At 41.8% G+C, this 13,730-nt stretch overlaps 1 protein-coding gene across 2 annotated transcripts in view; it reads left to right on the plus strand.

Annotated features, from left to right (window-relative positions):
• Positions 1-3,994: 3,994 nt before the first annotated feature.
• LOC114662007 (ankyrin repeat and fibronectin type-III domain-containing protein 1-like) overlaps positions 3,995-13,730 on the plus strand; it is a 158,352-nt gene continuing 148,616 nt past the window's right edge. Inside the window, exon 1 of one of the 2 annotated variants that reach the window (XM_051934841.1) lies at positions 3,995-4,448. The gene's annotated coding sequence lies outside the window, so the exon portion shown is untranslated. The remainder of the gene's footprint in view (positions 4,449-13,730) is intronic. The other variant, XM_028815289.2, reaches the window with a different exon arrangement.

Genomic DNA, 13,730 nt, shown 5'->3' on the forward strand with positions numbered 1-13,730 from the left:
CTGCCACAGGGCTGAATGTTGTTTGAGGTTTTGTTTTGATGCAAGGGCCGCTTCCCAGCACCTATGTTTTGACATCAGGGTGAGCTTTGTAGCCAAGGGTGTTCAATTTCAGGACTTTACAGAAGTGTAACAGGATCTTGTGGAAACGGTGAAAAGGAAATAATAGTGTCAGATCTACTTAGCGTTCATGTGGTAATGGGTCTTATTAGGCGTCAGCTCCTCACACCACGAGCAGCTTTTTGTACCATTTAGTGATACTGCAGTGGAGTTTGCACAGATAACAGTGGGATCCACACAAAACACATACAATTCCTGGAACTTTCTAGTACAACAATGCTTATATATGATTGTATCATGTCCTGAAAAATCTTGACATAATTCTGAGTTATAAGATTAAAGGCAGTGGTGGTAGAATATTAAACTGCAGGTGGTACAGCTTGGGTTGCTGCTTGAAGAGGTGTTGGTGAGCCCTGCAGGGTATACTTACCCAGTGGTCTGAATGAGGATCCCAAAGCCCCAGTGCAGTGACAAGGACACTGTGCTTAACAAATGGTACACTGTATTTTTGGTATGTCATACACTGTACTAATACCTGAGGGAAAATTGTCTTTTTGCATGACTTTTAGGGGTCAGAACACAGGGTCAGCCATTGTACAGCATCCCTGGAGCAGTTTTTAGGTTTAGGGCCTTGTTCACGGGCCCAACAGAGTAGGATCCTTTCTGGCATTAATGAGATTTGAACCAGCAACCTTCCAGATACCAGCACAGATCCTTAGATGAGACATAAATCTGAGTTTCTGACTCTTTGTGGTCGTTAACGATTCCATGGGCATCTTATGAAAACAGGTATAGGTATAGCCCAATGTCCTGGCTAAATTGTTGATCAAAGCCTAGTCATTCTGGCCCCTAATCATCCCCTGTCTCTAATTGGCTATCTCTCTCACCTCCTCACCACCTAGTAGCTAATGTGTGGGGAGCGTACTGGCACCGAAATGGCTGCGGCCGCATGATCCAGGTGGATGCTACACATTGGGGGTGGCTGAAATCCTTCCCCACTCTCTATGTAAAGTGCTTTGAGTAGGTTAGAAAGCACTAAATAAATATAATTAATTGTTATTATTAAAACTGATTCCTTCATAATCGCTTAATACAGTAGTGAATTAAACTTTAGGCAGCAGCACCAATTACTATGTCCAACATGCCAGTTTTGAAAAACTGATTGGATGTTCTCCTTCAAAAAAAGAAAAAAGCACAGTTTTATAATAAAGTCAAGTTGAGGAGCATGCATTGGTACAGTGTGTTGTTGCCTCCACCACACAACAAAACAACTCGGGATCCTGGTTGGCAACCCCCCAGGCAGACATGCGGTCCAGTCCCACCCTCCAGAAATGACCTTCTATCTGCTGCAGCCAGGTGTTACATGGGTGACCCCTTGGCCTGGTCCAGCCACTCGGGTCCCCAACAATGAGGATCTTATGAGCCAGATCACCCTCGGGGAAAACGCGCCACATGGCCGTAGTGCCGTAACTTCGTCTCAGGTCACTGGATAGCGTCCATGTCTCGCAACCATACAGCAAGACAGGAAGCACCAGGACTCTAAAGACTTGGACCTTTGTCCTTTTGCATAGATATCGGGAGCACCACACACCCCTTTCCAGTGACCTCATGACCCCCCCATGCTCTGTCAATCCATCTACTGACTTCATAGGAAGAGTCATCAGTGACATGAATGTCACTGCCGTGGTAAGTAAGCCTCTCCATGCAAACAGACACACTGCTGATGGCCATGCCTAAGAGGTCACTAAACGCCTGGATCTTGGTTTTTATCCAGGACACTGGCAAGTCCAGGCACTCAGACACCTCGCTCAGTCTCTCGAGAGCCCCGATCACAGCCTCCATTTTCTCCACGATATATAAATAACCAACTGATGAATTTTTCAGATGTGGGAGTCTTCAACATAAAAAATATGTAAGTGAGGGCACATAAGATTTAAGAAATGCTGATTTCTGGAAGTCTTTCAAAATTTCTCAGGTCACCTGTGCCACTATCCCACTTCTGGTTCAAGGGTATACTGTGGGAAGGTGAAACAGAGAATCATTTTGTTAATGCTAAGGCTGATATGTATGGTCAGGAGACCAACAGCAGAACCATATTTTGGGCAATAAGACTTGCAGTGTTCTTTATATAAATTACCTACCTGTGGTCTTTACAGGAAACCTGTAATCTTTTACAAGAAAACAACAAGTGGGCCCAGCCAAGGTATACCATGGAAAGATCAAACAAGACTGAAAGACCTGTACTTTGCCAATGATATTGTCCTATTGGCTAAGAATGATGAAAGCCTACAAAGGCTCACGTTGGATCTGGAACAGAATGCTGAGAAAATTGGATTGAGAATCAGTACAGGCAAGACAAAAACAATGAAGGTGGGCAGCAATGACAATCAAACCACAATGGCCATTCAGGTCAACCAGATAGAAATCGAAAAATAGGACCACTTCACCTATCTAGGCAGCACAATGAGCAATGATGGTGACATTGCAGCCGATGTTAACTGTAGAATTTGCAAAGCAGCGGCGGTTTTTCAAAGAATGCACTCTATGAGGTCAACCACCACCAATACCATTCAGATGAAACTCTAGCTCTATAAGAGCATTATTCTACCAACAGTCATCTATGACAGTGAAACACAGAAGGGTGCAGTCAGAACTGATAAGAATCTGAGTGTGGTCCATCAGAGATTCTTGAAGAAGATCTTGAAGATAGGCTGGTGTGACCACATTACCAACAAAGAGGTCTGGAGAAGGAGGAAGGCATGTCCACTGTCTGAAGTTATTGCAGAGCGGCAAATAAGGCTGGTTGGTAACATCCTGTGCTTTCCGGAATACCCCCATTTTAAGATGGCTATGAAAAAGATTCCATCGTAAGGGAAATGGAAACGAGGAAGGCCAAAGCTGAAATGGCGCAGAACATTCCACGATGAGCTGGCTTGCACTGAACACCTGAAGTAATACAGATGTGCCTTTTTGGCTGCACGTTCAAAGTACTATTCCACCCTTATTGACTTGGTACTTGTCACCCTAGATCTCTTTCTAATACAGTTAACAGACTTTGTCAACCTGCTGTTAAAAATCCTTATTCCTCTGTTGAGCACTGTAATCTATTTTTGGACTATTTTCAGTCAAAAATTATGACCATATATGAAGGTTTCTCCACTAACCATTCCTCATATCTGTTGACTCATTATACTTCTAAATCTACAGTTTATTTATCTAAATTTAACCCCACTACACCAACTTATATTGCTGAAGTAATATTTAAATTAAATCAATCTACCTACCACCTAAATCCTGACCCTACTTTACTAATTAAGACTTGCACGGACAAACTTTCTGCTCCCATTTCTCACTTTATCAACTGTAGTTTCTGCACCTGTGTTGCTCCAAGTGATTTAAAAACTGCTGCTGTAACCCCTGTTTTTTAAAAAAAACATGGCTCAGATCCCTTATAGCTAAAATTTTATCGCCCAATTTCTAATCTTCCATTTATGGCTAAGATCTTAGAAAAGGTTGTTGCAGCTCAACTCAGTGATTATTTAAACTTGCATAACCCACCTGTTTTGTTGTCATTTTGCTGTGAGATAGGTTTTATTCTGAATGCATTCCATAGCATCTACCCAACAAATGACAGATATGACAACCTTCACAGTTAGACACTGAAAAGAAAATCTGCATCTATCCGTTCATTTTCACAATATCTTCTGTGCCTTATCAAGCAGCTTCAGACGCATGACGCACACAAAAAAAAAACGATCAGTAAACACAAAATGTAGTTACACGATGTGCTCCTCACATTGAGTGGGAACTGCTAACTTCTTAGAGAAGCAAACTTCATAGACTTGAACCAACCCCCAACCCTGCTTTTTTCTGCAAGGTGATTGGAGGAGATCTTTTAAAGAACAAATGACAGAAGATTGGTACCCTCCGCCCCCGTTGCATCTGGTCGGAAACTTGCTTGTGGATTAGTGACGCGTCGACAGGCTCGGCGGTGAGCTGCTCGGAAGCCTTCTCTCTCTCCTTTTTATGTACGCTCGTTTCAGCCTGGTGCGTGCGGTATAAGGCTGGCTTTACTGTAAAACACCCGTGGCTATCGATACCTCAAAGCAGGTACTTTACTTTCATGTCAGCAGCTCGCTTTGATGCCAATAACCCCTTCACCCGCGTCGCCAACCCTGCGCTCTTGCAACAGGTTCGGCTAGAGCTGCGGGCGCAGAGCAGCCGCACTGAGGAGGCTCTCTGCAGCTCACACAACGCTGAGGAGGGACTGCTAACAGGACCAAGGGACACGAGCTGCGAGGGATGGACGGCAAATGGACTAAAGTTGAAACCAGAAGATAAAGTTGGGAAGTGGCTATTGACCTTGGCTACCTGCTGAGCGGCTGATTGAGGTGAGTCCCAAAAGAATCATTTTAATGCTGAAACCAGATAATAAACACATATTTAAATGACTTGTTATATCTAATACACTAAACGTATTAAAATCATTTAAGGAAATAACGCACTGCGTCACAGCTATATTGATTGCATACAGTACTGTGCGCAACAAGAAAAAAGCATACAAAAGTAATAAATAATATGTCTAAATCGACGTACAAATCGGTCCATGCAGAGTCCCCGAAGTTTGTGCCGTGATTTGGGAATCTCAATTTACGAATAAAAAGACACGCAACTCATAATAGAAAAGGCTCAAGTGTAGGAAAGAGCATGGAACAGCTGGCGAGTTCATAGCAAAAAACGGACAGTTAGGAAACAACAGAATTAAAGGAAGCAAAAGCAAGTAAAGGGTTATCATCGCTAAAATAACGTCGAACAGCTGTGCGGGTTAACACCCGTCAGAGAATCGCAGCAAAACCGTAAAAATCTTACTCGAATAACAAAAACAGGAAAAGAAGCATTAACGTCCATACTTCTGTCTTCGTAGTCCGTTTATCTGGGGGCAGCTGGAGCCTTTCCCAGCAAGCACTGGGCGGGAAGACTCTCCGGACAGAGAGCCAGTAGTATTCTCAAACCCGCGCAGTCCCGTTCGGGATCTGAGGGCGCTGCAGCCAATTCCGGCAGCAGTATAAAGGGAAGGATCATTTTGCCTAATTCAATAATTCTTTCATAGGGACAGTACGTGCTGTGCTGGTTAAGTAACGATGTTATTAGTAAGAGTGTCCTTGTGGATAGATAAAAAGTGAAAAGCTTGGCAACTGAGAGCAGTGATTTATTTATTGATTTATTTACTGGTGCGTCAGTGCCGTTGGACTGCAAGTTGGAAAGATGGCACTAGTTTGGGCATTGCTGTTAACTCATGTTTATTTGGTGTAAAACAAGGAGGCAGGAATTTCGAATAGACTGCTTTTTTTACTCTCTGTAAAATCACATTTAACTCGCCGCGTAGTGAGAAAAGCGCTATATAAATATAAAGAATTATTAGTTACTCAGATTTTTGGTACTTAACAGCAGTAGTGTGACACGGCTTGTAAACAAAAGCAGAAGGTTACACAACTTCCTTTGGCAGCTTTTGTTGTTGCTGTTTACTTTCTACACTTCATAATGCCGCATTTAAACACTTTAGACAATGACTAGGGAGATAAAGGTTTGTTGGGAGGGAGTCCCATTTTAACACTTAAGGTGCGATTTCTCCAACAGGAGGTTTAATGCTCTCTCTGGAGCTGCGTGGAATTCTAGTCACACAGGAGGCAAGGAAATGCACACGAAAGCCTTCACACGAGCTTTAGCTTAAGGTCGCCTATTAACCATAAGGATGTTTTGGGATCAGAGATGACACAACAGCAGCCAGAGAGGGAAATGTAACACTTGTAGACAAGAACGTGCAAAAGAACCCAGGACAGACCCACCATTTAAACTATCAAGAAGATGTAAAAGGGAACCGAGTTTCTGGACTTAACCCACTTAAACACAAAGCAAATTTGAAAAGCTAAGCTCATGACCTCAACCTGGCAGCCTGGAGTTTGGATTAAAGTGGGTGATACAGTACATTACACGACTTGTAGTTGTAGGGGATGTCAAACTTGATAACTGCTGCTTTTTGATGTTCTCTGTCTGATTATCCCACTAGAAGTCGCATGACACAACTCTGTAATGACTTTCTAGCACTCACGTTGCTAAAGTATGGCAAGCTTGTGGCATGCTGATAGTCAATAATGTGCTGCCTGACTGAACGTGTGCTGTATGAAGGCTTTACAGGTAAGGCGAGTTCCGCTGCAGTCTCTGTCCTTTTGTCTTTTTGGATCACATTGTAGTATGTATAATACGTGACGTCAGACAAACAAACCTCTCTTCTGTTTATTCTTCCTGGCTGTGTTATCTGTATTGAACTTCTGACAGAGCGCTCCTTAGTTCTCCGTTTGCACACACGCATCTAACCCCCTGTGACTTAAGACAAACCCGCTGGATTCTGTTGACTGTAGTGGCAGACTGGTTGGACTGAGCCGCTGTGGATGTCAGACTATATGACTGCCAACCACAGCCAACTGCCATAAAATCCGCAACTGAAAATTGCTGGCAGGACCTTAACTTGTGTGTGTTTTGTTTGATATGGGCTTGACAACATGCAGGACTGAGTGTGCAGTTTTCAAAGAGATCCATTTCTCACTGTTTTATCTTGAGGTTTTGTCATGTCATTTTCTAGCCAGCTTATTCCAGACCAGGGTCACAGCGGGGTGTTGCTGTCTATCTCGGCTACCACAGGGTACAAGGAAGGAACAAACCCTGAATAGGATGCCAGTACATTGCAGGGCAAACACACACTAGGGCCAGTTTAGCGTCTCTAGTTCACTTAACCTGGCTGTCTTTGGACTGTGGCAGGAAACCCCTGCAGACACGGGCAGAACATGCAAACTCCATGCAGGGAGGACCTGAGACATGAATCCTGGTCCACTAATGCACCACCGTGCTGCCCCATCCTGGGGTTTTATAAATAATAATTCCATCAGAGCAGATTTATCAAAACTAACAATAAAAATAGTGCTGTAGTTGGTCATTAGATGAACACGAAACATAACAGAACAGCACAAGTTAAAATTAATGATAAAGAGATGTAATTCTCAATCACTACACTCTTACAAATAAAAGTGGTTCTTCAGAGAAGTGCCATAGGGGAACCAGATTTTGTTCCAGAAGGAACCTGTAATTTAGGACAGCTTCTCCCCTGGGCCGATAGAATGCAGTCCCCTTGGTTTCCAGAGGGGCCATGGGTTATGAGCATGGGAGCTCAACCCTTTTGTAACCTGTGGCCACCGCCAGGGGGCACATAGACCTTTCCAGGGCCTTATTTGGTCACACTTCCGTCATCGTTAAGCATCCAGGTGCCCTATAAAAAGGAGCCGCCTCACTCCATAAATTGGCCAGAGTCGGGAGGAGAGGACAAATCCTGAGGAGGAGTGGAGGGAGAAGGACTGACGGCAAGAAGGGCCCGTTGTGTTGGTGACTTGTCCACAGTGTGTTTGCTGTAAATAAACCGGGTGTTCTCTTGAACCTGTGTTCTGCCTGTGGGTGTCCGGGTTAGGGTGGCAGTACGCCCCCTAGTGGATTACACCATGAATAGATGAAAACAGATTTGTGAGATGCTAATGGGTTTTGCTACATACAGTAACACAGGCTAAGTTCCGATTTATTGATTTGATGTAACTTTTTAGGTCCCCTACTATGCATTTTCTACATATTACGAACATTTTTAAAGCCTAACGCACTAAGTTCTTATGCAAAGAACCCTTCCCATAATTAAATGGTTCTTTGCCAATCACTGGTTATACCTGAAACCACACAACCTAGTAAAGTGCTATTAAAGAACCAGCATTTTTGAAGGTGCAGTTAATATTGTGGGGTTCTTTCATTCTTAAGGGCACAGATAAACAGTGAATTAAAATACTTTTATAGTTGTGACTTATGTTAATGATACAACAATATATACAATCTTCTTATTTTGGCTGCTCTCATTTAGGGGTCTCCCTCTATCCCTGACTTTTCCGTCATTTTCTGCCACACTGACTGCCTTCATGTCCTCCCTCACCACATCCATAAACCTCCTCTTTGGCCTTCCTCTTTTCTGGCTGTTCCATCCTCAACATTCTTTTCCTGACGTATTCCTCATCTCTACCCTGCACATGACCAAACCGTCTCATAATAATGCCGTCTCATCTCGTAATAATAATATATACAGTATTACGATGAAATGATTCCTAGTGTAATGCACTTTTTATGCATCCCCAGAAGAGCTAGCGCTGCCCAGCTAATTCAATTCCAACATTTGCACCAATTGCATTTATGAAGAGCCAATAAAAAAAAAAAACCTAGATGTACCCCTTATCAGTTATTATACTAATGATGATAATAAAACACAGTAACAGTTACAGTAGGTAGTATTACAGGAGCAGCTATTTAAAGACAAATGAGAACACAGTAGCTCGATGCATTCTTACAGCTTTTTCTTGTTGCTGCGCTTTGCATCAGATCTGAATTGTAAATTATTTTCTCTCAAAACATTATGGTTTCATTTTAAATATAATTAGGGCAACAGAGCAGGTTGTGACATGCAGGCAGAGCTAGAAACCAAAAGAAAATGAATAAAAGCAAAGCCTGATGAGGTTTTCAAGTTGTATAAATGCCTCCAGTTAAAATTTATCATGGAGGTTTAAACGTAGCTCAAGGTGCTAATGAAATAAATGACTTTGTTCAACAGAAGTTACCACTTTTTAAAAGTTATAGTCGCACATTTTACTTTAAAATTCTGAAATGTTTTCTTTAAACCTTACAACTATTTTTAAAACATTGCACTTCCTTTTGAGACTAAAAACAGTCCATTGAAAACACTGCTCATGATTAGCTTCTGCTATGTTTCTGTACCGCCCTGCCCGGGGTTTGTTTCCTGCCTTGTGCCCTGTGTTGGCTGGGATTGGCTCCAGCAGACCCCCGTGACCCTGTGTTCGGATTCAGCGGGTTGGAAAATGGATGGATGTTTCTGTACATTGCTTAAAGAATGATGACACAATGCAACTACTGGTAAAAACACACATGGTCACATAGAAATGAACAGATCTCTGGCTTAAGGCAAAGTCCATCCATCCATTTTCCAATCCGCTGAATCCGAACACAGGGTCACAGGGGTCTGCTGGAGCCAATCCCAGCCAACACAGGGCACAAAGCAGGAACCAATCCCGGGCAGGGTGCCAACCCACCGCAGGCTTAAGGCAAAGTAAATAAGGAAAGTCAAAGCAGCTGTAAAGCGTCAGAGAAGCCTGTACAATATAAACAGTTAAAGGTTATTTCCCATTACTTGACTTTTCCAGTAGTTTCCAGTTGTAGCCTTCATTTACTTAATCTTAGCAAGTCAGTCAGTGTGACATGCCCTGAGATTTACTCCAGTTAGTCTTCGACTTGTTTCAACTAACTCAAACAGGTTTGATTTTTGTCTTTAGTTGTAGAGGTGGGCACAGTGAGTATAACACCTGAGAACCAATGAGTGCTCACCCTGAAGGACACTTCATATTGTACAGCGATGAGGAATAAGGAACATGGGTGCTGTGGCCCTCACGAACACAAGAGAGGCTCATCTGTCTGATGCCTCGTGTTTTACGTAACACAACAGAATGGAAAAAAAAATGGGATCTGAGTTTGCGGCAGAGCTTGCTGTACCCTTTAATCCTCCACGCAACACCAGCTCTGTCAGACAGTACACTGTCGGCTATCAGAAAAATGAACGGGCATGACTGTGCTGGAAAATCATCCCAAAGTCACCAAATGTGACATGATTTTCTGTTGTTTAAACAGACACCGTTTGGCTTACGAGATCAGCAACCGTAGTCGGCAAGTCGGATATACCCAATGACTACAAGTCACATGACAAAGCTTAAGAATTGTTGATTGCGTAGAGTGATAGTCGAGGAAGAGAAAAAATAAAGAAGGGAGGGAAGTGTTTTTTCAGTGTCAATTATTGACTATAATGGAGGCATTACACTGTGCCAGGGTCTATTTTGGGGGGTGAAGTGATTTTTGGGTGGTGCTTATACTGTATATAACAGGCGTTGTTTGAGTGAGGTGGTTACATATGGCTGGTGTCTCAAGGTGGTTTTAAGCCTTTGAGCCCTTGCCTGCTTGATAAGGTCTCACTCACCACCTCTCTAAGCTGAAATAATGTACAAGTAATAATAAAGAAAGCAAATGCCAAATTACAATCAAGTCTGTTATTGTATTGTGCGAGATAATATATCTAGTACAGCAGTGTTCTTACCAGTATGATTTGTTGTGTGAAAGCAGAGCCATTGAATAGAGTGAATTGAACATGTTTATATTTGGTTAAATGATGACTGAACGTTGGCACAGCATGTGAGTGTTCCTTGTGATGGACTATCACACCAACTGACAGTGGTTATTGCTTTGTACATAGGACTGCCAAATGTCGACTCAAGCTCATGTGACTTTGGAATTTGATCACACTGGTCAACAAGCATTTTGCTACTGGGATTCTTTCACCTGTACTTTAACAAATTTCACTTGCTGACTCCAAATCTGAAAACCGTTTTCATCCAGCATGTCCCATTTTTTTAGTTATGATGTTCCAGGTCTTGGACAATTAGGGTGACTGGACAGTAAAGGCGATGCGTTTCAGCATTTAAGAAATAAGTTTGGTCTCGAGAAAAGTGAAGCCAAAATTAAGGAAGGTGTTTTTGTTGGTCCTGAAATCTGTGAACTGACGCTTGACGAGGAGTTCAAAAGGAAACTGAAGCCAACTGAATCAGCAGCACCCTCATTCGTGCAGGTTGTCCAGACTTTTCTTGACAGTCACAGAGCAGAGAATTATACTGAGCTTGTGGAGAATATGCTGAAAATAAATTAGCTTATGGGAGCCAGAATGTCACTGAAGACGCATTTTTTACATTCTCATCTCTGACTTTTTTTTCCACCAAATGTAAGCGATGTCAGAGATGAGCATGGGGAAAGATTTCATCAAGATATAAAGGTGATAGAAAACCGATATTGGGGAAAATTTACTCGAGCATGATGGGTGACTACTGTTAGTTCATGCAAAGAGAGACGGATGTGCAGTACAAGCGCAAAAGCGAGTGCCTCCAACATTTTTGGGCACGCTGACCTCACTTTTATATTGAGGTAAATTGACATAAATATGCTTTAACGTGTCTCTGGTATCGTCTTCTGATTTGTTTTCAGAATAAACACATCAAAACAATTTTGGTGGGACATAGTCCAGACTCCAGATATCGTGTTGATATATTGATATTCAGAAGTGTCAAAACGTCAATGTGTATTTCAAAAACCCTGACGTGTTAGCTTAATTCCGATTTCATATATGAAATCAGTGTAAAAAAACTTAATAAAGAGATGCTCTGAAATTCCCAGAAGCAAACAAAAAATATTTTTTTGTAGACTAGTGACATAAGTTTGGAAATGGATGAATAGATCTGAATGTTCAAGGCTACTTGTCTTTATTACGCTTTTTTTATCATCATCGGCAAATACTGAGAACCCAAGAAACTCGTCTTTTAATTATTCTTTTGCTTCACTCCATTATTTTTAAGTTTAACACAGCTTTATCGAACATGTGGAAGAAATGAGCTTTACTCTGCTTTTATAAGTTTAAGTCAGTAGTACTAGGGTGTTGTACCGTGTTAGCCCTTATGAATATAGTGAGAAGTCAAGCAGAATGACCCCTTTTATTGGCTAACTAAAAAAATTACAATATGCAAGCTTTCAAGGCAACTCGGGCCCCTTCTTACCTCTTGCCTGAAGAAGGGGCCCGAGTTGCCTCAAAAGCTTGCATATTGTAATCTTTTTAGTTCGCCAATAAAAGGGGCCATTTTGCTTGACTTTTCTCTACGTAGCAGCAGTTAAAATATTTCTTGTAAATCTCAACTTAAACATTAATGTAATCAAATCAAATATAAAACCAAAGCTATTTGCCTCTGCCAGGGCATTAACGTTTTATCGAGTTTGTTATAGAAAAACAAGTTAACCTCAGAGTCTCGGGCCACGATCACAACATTATAACAGGCACCTTCCGAGCAACAGCAAGTTAACATCTCTAAATCTGTTTTCTTTTTTATCTGAACAGATGCCTGCAGAAACATTTTCCTTTATCAGGGAGCAGCACAAACGGCCTCTGTTCAGTAGCAACTCTTTGAGGGCTGATATTTTTCTAAAAAACTCAGTTTTCTGAAAAGCACACAAAGCAATGATTTCATACATAAATCAACATAAAACATCTGTTGTGCCTGCTGTCGGTGTCTGTTTGCAGTTTGTAGCAGTAGTGACTGCGTGGGGGGCAGCTCGACGGCCAGCAGGAATGCACGGTGGGCTTTCTGAGACAGGTGCGTGGGGGTGACAGTTGCAGTGAGACGCAATCTGGTTTGTACTTCCTGCCATCGTAAGTGTCTGTCCTCCCAGGTGAACGTTGCCATAGGTTCATCAGCTACACAACGTGTTCAGCTGGGGACCGATCAGCTGATGCCGGTACCTCACTTTCGTTTTCGATCTACATCTCAAGATCACTTGCATCAAAATCAGAGTCCGACAAATCAGAGTCTGATTCATCGATAATACGAAAAAAGTCATCCACGGATTATTTAGCTTTGAGCATTCACTTTGGTGTCTCTCCACATGCCATTTTGGAAGCTGTTTCCTCTTTGCTTCTCATGCACACACAGGGAATCGAGGTCAAATCCACAAAGCTAACTTTCCTTCTACCAAAAGCGTATCGAAAAGCGCTGTAACAAGAAGATCGCTGATCTCTATCGATCGCTGGTGAGACTGAGGCTTTCAAAATAATAACAAAAACTGCATTACTGTGCGATAAAATAATTGTCGGTGTTAAGTAATTAATGCGTTAACGTGATAATAATGCGTTAACTTGCCCAGCCCTGATTTTAACATACTTTCATGCTCTGGAACTCATTCCCATGAGCGTACTGCGATGTACCAAAAAAAAAAATCCAGTGAAAAAAATGAGCATAGCGAGTAGGTAGTCGCCAACCTGTCAATGCTTTTTTTGCACAATATCCATTACTGGACAACTTTTTGCACTAACTTCTTTACTTCCTAATTTTTGCTGCTACACTAAGGAATGTTTACTGTTTCTCCACTACCTCAACTCATCACCACAACACCTTATTATTATGTTACGTTTGTGTTTTTGTCACACTGTCACTTTGTTGCTTTTGTTTGCACATTTCTTAGTTAGCTAGTTTAGTTTTTCTGTTAATTTATGTTGTAATTTATGTTGCATGTAGCACCTTGGTCCTGGAGGAACGTTGTTTCGTTTCACTGTGTACTAACTGTATATGGTTGAAGTGACAATAAAGCCTACTTGAACTTGAACTTGAACTAGTCACATGGACAGAAGTGCAGGAATTTAATTTAGTGAACAAAATGGTTCTCCTGTAAGTTAAAATGTTATTAGCTTTAATTTTAATGTCATATGAAGACTTCAAAATAATAATAATAATAATAACAAAAACTGCATTAACATACGATAAAAACGTGCGATAAATGTGCCTGCTACTTTTGAAGAACTTGTGCATACTTTTTCTCCAGAGCTAGATGTGTCCAGATTACTCATGGAGCGGTATTAAAATTTTGACTTCAGTTTTGATACCATCTTACAGACTTCAATAAAAGTACCAAAATGGTTCCGAAGCCCCCAACTCCCTGTC

This window comes from Erpetoichthys calabaricus, chromosome 12 (genome assembly GCF_900747795.2).
Source record: "Erpetoichthys calabaricus chromosome 12, fErpCal1.3, whole genome shotgun sequence".
NCBI classification, from domain to species: domain Eukaryota; kingdom Metazoa; phylum Chordata; class Cladistia; order Polypteriformes; family Polypteridae; genus Erpetoichthys; species Erpetoichthys calabaricus.